The sequence below is a fragment of the Camelina sativa genome, chromosome 5 (genome assembly GCF_000633955.1).
Source record: "Camelina sativa cultivar DH55 chromosome 5, Cs, whole genome shotgun sequence".
NCBI classification, from domain to species: Eukaryota; Viridiplantae; Streptophyta; class Magnoliopsida; order Brassicales; family Brassicaceae; genus Camelina; species Camelina sativa.
The window spans coordinates 16,396,191-16,405,453 of NC_025689.1; the positions used below are offsets into that span (position 1 = coordinate 16,396,191).

Consider the following 9,263-nt stretch of genomic DNA (forward strand, 5'->3'; position numbering starts at 1 on the left):
TTTTTTTTTTTTTTTTGTATACATATACAACCATATACAAAAAGTTATTGATGGTTGGATCATTAAATATATAGTCAAGAAATAGTTAAAATTTGGGGATCACGTTTACGTCCTACTTAATACTTATACACCATTGGAAGCATTATAGTCTATTGATTTCAATGCAATAAACTTCATCAAATGGCTTTACATTTGTGTGCTTGGTCATCAACATCGTGAAAGGCTTTATTTCAGATACTTCTATTAAAGGATTGGAGTCAACTTATGTTCTATTGGATTATGAAATTTAACAACATCCAATTCTCTTATACTAAATGTTGTTCTAACCAGCTGGTTGCTAACATTTTACTTTAAAAAGACTGTTTGTATTCTTCGGTTTACTAGAGTTGTATGAATCCATCGTGTTCGATATATGTATTATTGTAATGTGACCTTTGTAATTCTTTTAAGTTAATTATGTTAGAACAACTGTCTCTCTCTATCTCTTTTCCATGTATACTTGTGCTAATCTTTTCTATACTTCAAAATCCAAAGATATGTTTGACATCTTTTTTTTGGTTAGTGTCATTTATTGACAATTTTGTCACCAGTCAATTTATCATTATTCTATCCTAACTTTGTATTTGGTAATCTTTCTGGATTTTTATATATAGAGGTCTAATTTACACAATCTGTTTTAGATTATTATTTAACTCCAATTAATAAAAAAATGTGAGATTCTCTTAAATTTTGTTCCTTTTGGCAATCAAAAATGTTAAAAGGTAATAAATTCCATGTACTTGTGTCAATCTTCTTCTTATATATATATATATATATATTCATACAATACATATGATAGGAGAGAGATTTAGAACATACACACCTTGAAAATCCACACATCAAGATAAAAAATAAAAAAAAAGAAGCCTAAGACAAAAAAAGTTATCCACCCATTTATCTATCATCTTTATCATCAAAACTTTCCATTCCCTCCCCTCCTAAAAAAAATATGTTCATCAAAATATGCATTTCACCACTTGCGTTGATTCTCCTATTAACAGTAACGATCTTACACAACCATGTCCATGCAACAAGTCCGATCAAAACCATCGTAGTTGTTGTGATGGAGAATAGATCGTTCGATCACATGCTTGGATGGATGAAGAAACTGAACCCGGAGATCAACGGTGTGGACGGGTCGGAGTCAAACCCGGTCTCAGCATCGGACCCTTCCTCTAAAAAGATCAAATTTGGGTCGGGTTCGCATTACGTGGATCCAGATCCGGGTCATTCGTTTCAGGCTATAAGGGAGCAAGTGTTCGGGTCAAATGATACAACCATGGATCCTCCACCGATGAATGGGTTTGTTCAACAAGCATATTCCGAGGACCCCAGTGGTAACATGTCGGCAAGTGTTATGAATGGATTTGAACCTGATAAGGTTCCTGTCTACAAGTCTCTTGTCTCCGAGTTTGCTGTTTTCGATAGGTAAGATATATTTTTCATATTTTCCTGTCTTTTTTTTTGGATTTATTATCACGTCATATAATCAGATTGTCGTATCCTTTGTTGTCTTGTTGGCTCATCTTAAAAATAAGATTATTTTCTACTTAAAAGCAGTGAATCTGAATTTTATTTTTATTCATTGAATTAAGAAGAAAAACAGATGCATGGTTTTATTTCTTCAGTCTTTTAAAATTTCCCTCTATTTTATGGAACTAATATTTTATTATGTGGTATAATATTTTTTAGCTTCTTTTGTCAAGTTATTCTTCTGACTGGTGCTCTCTTCTATGGTGATATTGTTGACTCATTTAATTATTTTAACATAGTAATAAAAAAAGTCATTAGTACTAATAATTAAATCTGATTTTTGTTTTCTTTGAACAGATGGTTCGCCTCGGTACCATCATCGACACAACCAAACCGCATGTTCGTGCACTCAGCGACGTCAAGCAACCAGCAACGACCCTCTTTCACTTGCGAAGGGTTATCCTCAAAGAACCATTTTCGACAATCTTGACGACGAAGGTATCTCTTTCGGAATATACTACCAGAATATTCCGGCGGTATTGTTTTATCGGGGCCTAAGAAAACTCAAATACGTGTTTAAGTTCCATAGCTATGGTCTCTCTTTCAAGGATCATGCTAAGAAAGGGAAGCTCCCTGCCTACACTGTGATTGAGCAACGTTACATGGACACCATCTCGGAACCGGCTTCTGATGATCATCCATCCCATGATGTCTACCAAGGACAGGTTAATTTGTTTTATTTTATTTTATATAATTACGTTTATACAATATTAATATTATAGAAAAACTTTAACTAAAAACTTGGTATGATATTACACATTGCAGAAGTTTATAAAGGAAGTGTACGAGACCCTAAGAGCGAGTCCACAGTGGAATGAATCTCTATTAATTATCACTTACGACGAGCACGGTGGGTACTTCGACCACGTGCCCACACCGGTTCGTAATGTTCCTAGCCCGGACGGTATAGTTGGACAAGAACCGTTCCTTTTCCCATTCAACCGGTTAGGTATTCGTGTACCAACAATAGCAGTGTCCCCATGGATCGAGAAAGGAACGGTCGTACATGGACCAAACGGGTCTCCATTTCCATCGTCCGAGTACGAGCACTCTTCCATCCCCGCGACTGTGAAGAAACTGTTCAATCTATCAACGCCTTTCCTCACAAAGAGAGATGAATGGGCTGGGACTTTTGAGAACATCTTACAGATCCGAAAGGAGCCTCGAACTGATTGCCCTGAGACGCTACCGGAACCGGTTAGGATAAGAATGGGAGAGGCGAATGAGAAAGCTTTGTTAACTGAGTTTCAGCAAGAGCTTGTACAACTTGCTGCAGTTTTAAAAGGTGATAATATGCTTACAACATTCCCTAAAGAAATAAGCAAAGGAATGACAGTTATTGAAGGGAAGAGGTACATGGACGATGCTGTCAAAAGATTCTTAGAGGCTGGCCGTTCAGCTTTTGCCATGGGAGCGAATAAAGAAGAGCTTGTCCATATGAAACCTTCCCTCACCGAAAGGAAACCTTAAGCTTCAGTTTCCATTCTTCCTTTTAACTTCTATCAATTCTCTCTCTCTCTCTCTTTAATTCGGTCTTTACTTATAACTCAAACTAGGTAACAACCCGCACTCTATTCGGGATAAATTGATTTAAAGAAAATTATTATAAGTAAAATTATTATTTTAGAACAAATATTTGTTTGTGTCAAACATAATATGTAACTAAAGTTTTTTAAATATATCACTCATTGTAAATATATTATGATTTTTTTGGGTACTAAGTTTATTTATAATGATAAGGGTTATTGTCTCATTTTTTTTTTAATAGCATATTGATTAATGTACAATTAAAATGTATATTCCTATTTAGTTATCAATATTTCCATTTTTAATGAATAATCACACTAAATGTTGAGATTAATTAGTGTACATACTTAGTTATTTATAAATAATCACACATCATGATATTCCCTAATTTGTTATCATTTTTATATATATTTATGAATATATAAAAATCTATATTTATTGGGAATTAAGTTTTCTTTAATGAGTTGGAGATAATTCAGGGGTAATATATTTTTTTTTATAATCAATTATAATAACTATTGAAAGCTTGTTATTTAAATTATTATGATAGGTAATAATACTAACATAAAAAAATAATATGATTTTGTTAATAAGTTATATGTTTAATAAGTTATATGTTCTTTATTTGTATTAAGTTTATATGTTTTATAGCCTTTTTAGAATATTTTACTTATATTTATTTTAAGAAATCAATATTTTATAAATATTGGTTTCTTAAAAATAATATAACTTTGACTTGTATATTTGTAAGTAAATTTTAGTGAAATTTTGACTTAAAACAATATGTAATTATTTTATTAGTTTTAATATGTGATATTTAAAATTGTGTAAGAATTGATGACATATCTAATTATTATTCAGTTAATTATTTTTTAAATATAATGGCATGTTAATGTAATTAAGTAGAAAATTTAAGGGTTTTTTGCTAAATGTGTCTCGAGCTCTCTGGCGGCGACACATCAGATTTTTCAAGAGAGTGTTTCTCTATTAATATATAGGGGATCCCCAATATCTAATTCGGTCTCTCTCTCTCTCTTTAATTCGGTGTTTACTTATAACTCAAATCCCCAATATCTAATTAATATAAACGGATATATTGTTTCTAAAGTTATATATATATTTGTGGGAGAAGTGTCGTTTATACGAAATAAGCGGTACAGAATGATATTTGATTGGTGAAAATATTATTTTCGGTTCACTATAAAATATGTGAATGGTAAAAAAAAAAGCGGTGCAGATTACATATTATAACTAATTATGTTATAGATGAATTAATTAATAATTAGTATGATCGTATATTATTGTATGTTATGAATTAATAATAAAAATAGTTATATTTATGAATCTTAAATAATATATATATATATATATAAATATAATCTTAGCTTTTAGTGTGATTATTGATAAAAATGGAAATATTGATAACCAAAAAGAAATATAAAACATAAAAGATATGAATTATTAGAACATGCAAAAATAGTGATCATTAGAACATGCAAAATTATTACTCAATATAATATAAAAGATATGAATTTAATTTTTAAATCACACAAAACTACATATTACCATAAATTGTAACATTTTATCAATTTATTCTCTACCACATTAAATTTTTTTCCACATTAACATATATCACTGGTGAAAGGTATTTTTACACGAATATTTTAACAACTTGGAATTTAATTCTTTTCATTGTAATTTTTAATAATATTCCATCATTTATAGAGAATCATAATAAACCGAGTAACTTAAAAGATTTAAATAGGCTAATCAAAAATATTAAATCATTAAATTAGATTATCTCCAGAAAAATGAGTTTAAAATCTGATTATTACTAACTTATAATACTAAATAAGTAATTTATAGAGTAATTTAGTATATGTTGGTATGGTTCCATAAGAAATATGCAAAATTGTTATGGTTACATGATAAAACATAAAAATATATGAATTTGATTATTAAACCACAAAAGACATATTAATAGTTTCTCTACCACGTTAAAACTTTTTTAATGTTCAAAGATTTTACGTGTGAAACATATTTTTATACGAAATAAATCTAAATTTGAATTAAAAAATAAATTAATTATATATTATGTTTGAGACAAACGGATATCGGTTCCAACATAATAATTTTCCTTATAAATTTTTATTTAAATCGATTTATCTCGCATATAGTGTGGATTGTTACCTAGTAAGACTATCATAAAGTGAGAACAACATAGAAAAAAATAAATTTTTGACTAATTAAAAAGTGAAAGAAATAGAAATTTGACTATTAACAAAGTGTGAACAAACATGGAAAGAAATAAAATTTTGACTAATTATAAAGTGAGAATAAACATGGAAAAAAATATTAAAAAAATTGACTATTAACAAAGTGTGAACAAACATGGAAATATATGAAATTTTGACTAATGCTAAATGAAAAGCAATGTAGTCAACTAGTGTCTCAATATTATAAATAGATACGTTTTCATTAGAACCCATTCATAAACATAAATAAGAAAAAGTGAAAGTAGAAATATGGGAAAGCTAACTAGCATAGCATTGTTCATGATCATATTAGCGGTAATTGTGATAGAAGGCGAAGCAAAATCGGCGATAGAATGCAAGAAGATTTGTCGAGAGCATTGTCAACGTTCATCACCGGCGTCAGAATGTGTGGCTAGTTCTAATTAGAACTAGGAACTCTGTCATGGAGTATAAATAAGAAAAACATCAATAAAGAATGTTGTTAGTTTTGATTAACTTAATTATAAAAGATATACATGATTTTATAGATGGAGAGTAATCGAGAGATTTTAATATTTTAATGTAAGTGTTAAGTAATAAGATAATAAATATATATATTTGTCCTCTTCCATGCTTAAACTAAGTGCCCGCTCAAATATTTTATAGGTCCCTCGGCAAAATTTTTAAAATAGATCCCTTAATACATCAAAGATTATAAAGCTTCATTTATTTTGAAAAAAAAAAATTAGAATTATTTTATGCATCCATTTTGTACCTAAATTAGAATATGACCCGTGCAAGAGCATGGGTCGAATTTTCTTTTGTTTATTTTGTAATTTTTATTCAAAACATCATATATATGATTATTTTATTTGTAAATTTTTTTTTTTTGGATAAAACACTATGTCATAAAATCATATGCTGAATATCACTTATGAAAATACATATAGTTTGTAAGATCTATTCTTTTAGATCTAGACTTTCACTCGCGGTAAGCTGTGTGATAATAAAAATTCAATTTTTGTTTGTTAATTTTATTTGATTTGTTTAGTGTTTAAAATTATATATTGTATTTTGATTGTTAATTCTATGACTTAACTCATAGTATACCGCATATTAATTTTAGAATTAAATCTGTAACATATGTTTGTCAAAATCATCTTGACCGAGAAAGCCTACCAAACAACATTATTCTAAACTTTAATTTAATCCGAGAAATCATATTTCTTGTAATTTCAACCTGTGCTCTAGCAAGAAATCATTTTTTTTGGAATTCTTTCATATTATAGTGACATATTATTGACCTGTGCTATAACAAATCAAATTTGAGTGTTTATAATTTGTAACTTTTTGATCTATCATATATTTATGATATTTTTTTGATCTATCATATATTTATGATATTTTTTAAAATATCAAATTAAACTAATTTGAAATATTTCAAATTAAATTATTTAAAAAGTTTATTATAGTATATAAAATTATACAACCAACAAAAGAAATATATGAAATTGAATTTAAATATTCAAATTTTGACCTGTTACTCAGTCAAAATTTTAGTTGAATAGATATTTTTTGAAAGAATAATATTACTAAAACTTGAATATTTCATAGATTGAACAACTTTTTTTTGGGTATGAATATGGTGTATTTCGGTAAATGGAGATGTCAATGATTTATACTAAACGTTTGGAAGGGTGTTAGGTAAGATCTTATTTTCTTTGCTTAATCGGAAATCACGCTTAAGCATGATTAATTTCCGAGATTTAATTATATTTATTTTTTTTAATTGCCTAACAGTATATGGTTGTTAAAGATTTTATTTCTTTAAGTTGTATTATTCGTTGGGATATTCTTTTAAGTGTATCTCGGTATAATTAAGGAAGCCAACCCATATAACCTATTTTGTAACAAACTAATGAATCAAATAATAACTATAACTTTATAATTTATAACTATTATATAGTCTATCAAAAAGAAGTTGTGTACTTCCAAAATATTAAATAAGAGTTTTTTTTACCCCATGTAATGTCTCTGAACCGTCCTACGGCTGAACAGGCCAACAGACAGGCACAAGACACCACGATGGGAACTGCATCGAAGTCGTCCAGTCGAGGGATAGAAGCTGCAGCTTTCCAACCGGTCCTCTCTAGAACAATTTCACCCGCGACCGAAACTGCTTATGCTTTGCAACCCTCGCAGTTTGGTACGTTTTTTTAGCCCAAACAAAGCTAATATCATTTGAAACTACACAACTTTAATAAAACACTTCCATACTTTATTTATTTCACAAAACACGTTTCCAAAACATACACAACGTTTTTGGTACCAGGCCTAGAGCCAAAATGAGTTTAAAATAAACATTACAAAATGATCTTACAAAGACAATACAATTCTACACCGGTTGGCCTAATGTCCTTTTGCTCCCTCTAAGGTTTTCCCGACTAAGGTTACCTGCAACACAAAAATATGGCATCATGAGTGCTAAACACTCAGTGAGATCGAGAATCTACTTGGAAGCAAAACACCCCAAAACCCAACCCCAACAACAAACACAACACACAAGCAAGATATCAAGCAAGTAATAACAAGCATAAACACAATATGCAAGCGGAAGCTAACAACTCATCACATATTCATCATTTTCACAACCTTCACATGTGCAAGGGCCCTTCACCTCAACCACAAAACACCACTTCACCCACTTCCCTGTGAACATCCACATTACAACCACAAAGGCATGCAACCGATACAACACCTCCATATATGCTGCCTTCCATCCCACTACATTTTTACACCCGCGTTGCAACCACAAAGGCATGCAACCGGTACAACACATAAACTACACCGTCATGTAGACAGCCTCGGCCAAGGTAGCAAACCAAGTCCACCGAGCTCTTCGCAACAACATGCAACACAAGTACCAAGTCAAGGCTGCATGTTGTAATGGATCCCAAGGAAGGTCAGCCACATCCCAATTCTTAGTGCGCTTATGGCTAGTCAGTTAGACCTCCCGTCACAAACACCACGCACTAAGACCATCCAACAGTTGATACTTAAGTGTATGGTCTTAAGAACACATAAAACAACAAGTATCAATACTTAATCTCACATGCAATAGATCAAATAAACGAATCAGCGATCACGTTCATGATCAACCATGGAATTCACCAAAACACTTCACCAAACAAATTTAGATGCAAAACTTTAAGAAAATCTATCAAGAAAATCGAGAAGATGAAATCTAAATGCACATGCAAACCAAATCTAGAACGAGACTCCCAACTTCGAACTAGATCGGATCAATGCTCCCTGAACTCACAAACAATCACACAATAAATGAGACTTTGCTATCTAGAGATCGATCTAGATACTAAGAAACAAAACTAAGCACTTAAGTCTATCACACAGACTTAAGAAAACTCAACCAAAACACGCACCAAAACCTCACTTTAAACTTAGGAAAATATCGATAAAAATCGAGATTAAACACACACCTCACTCTCGCACCAACACACTCAAACACTTAAGTTTAGCTCAAAGACTTAAGGATTTAGCCATTATAGCGCAAATTCGAAGGAAAAAGCGCTTAACACTCACCCCAAACACACATGCAACAACACTCACACCTCTTAAGCACACATGCAACAACACTCACACCTCTCAAGCGAACAACCAACACAAAAATCCTATCATGTGTCATATCACATGCATTGAAACTCACATTGGCCTAGCTTAAGCAAGAACCACTCAAACTCCTACAGCTACCCGGCGGAAACTCGACCCAAACGATCCTACAGTGACAGCACTTTGGAACTTCTCTCCCTTGAACTAACTCTCCCTCACTCTCTCTCTTTCTCTCTAACTTAACAAAGCAACTAAAAGAACTCCACAAAACACACTAAGGGGCTGCTATTTATAGGGAAAGAG

At 31.1% G+C, this 9,263-nt stretch overlaps 1 long non-coding RNA gene and 1 pseudogene across 1 annotated transcript; one reads left to right on the forward strand and one right to left on the reverse strand.

Moving 5' to 3' along the window:
- Window positions 861–3,193, forward strand: LOC104787050 (annotated as a pseudogene).
- LOC109132982 lies at window positions 7,590–9,183 on the reverse strand. Its single transcript, XR_002037882.1, has 2 exons — window positions 7,986–9,183; window positions 7,590–7,787 (listed from the first exon to the last, which is right to left on the reverse strand). It is a non-coding gene; the product is annotated as an uncharacterized LOC109132982 (long non-coding RNA).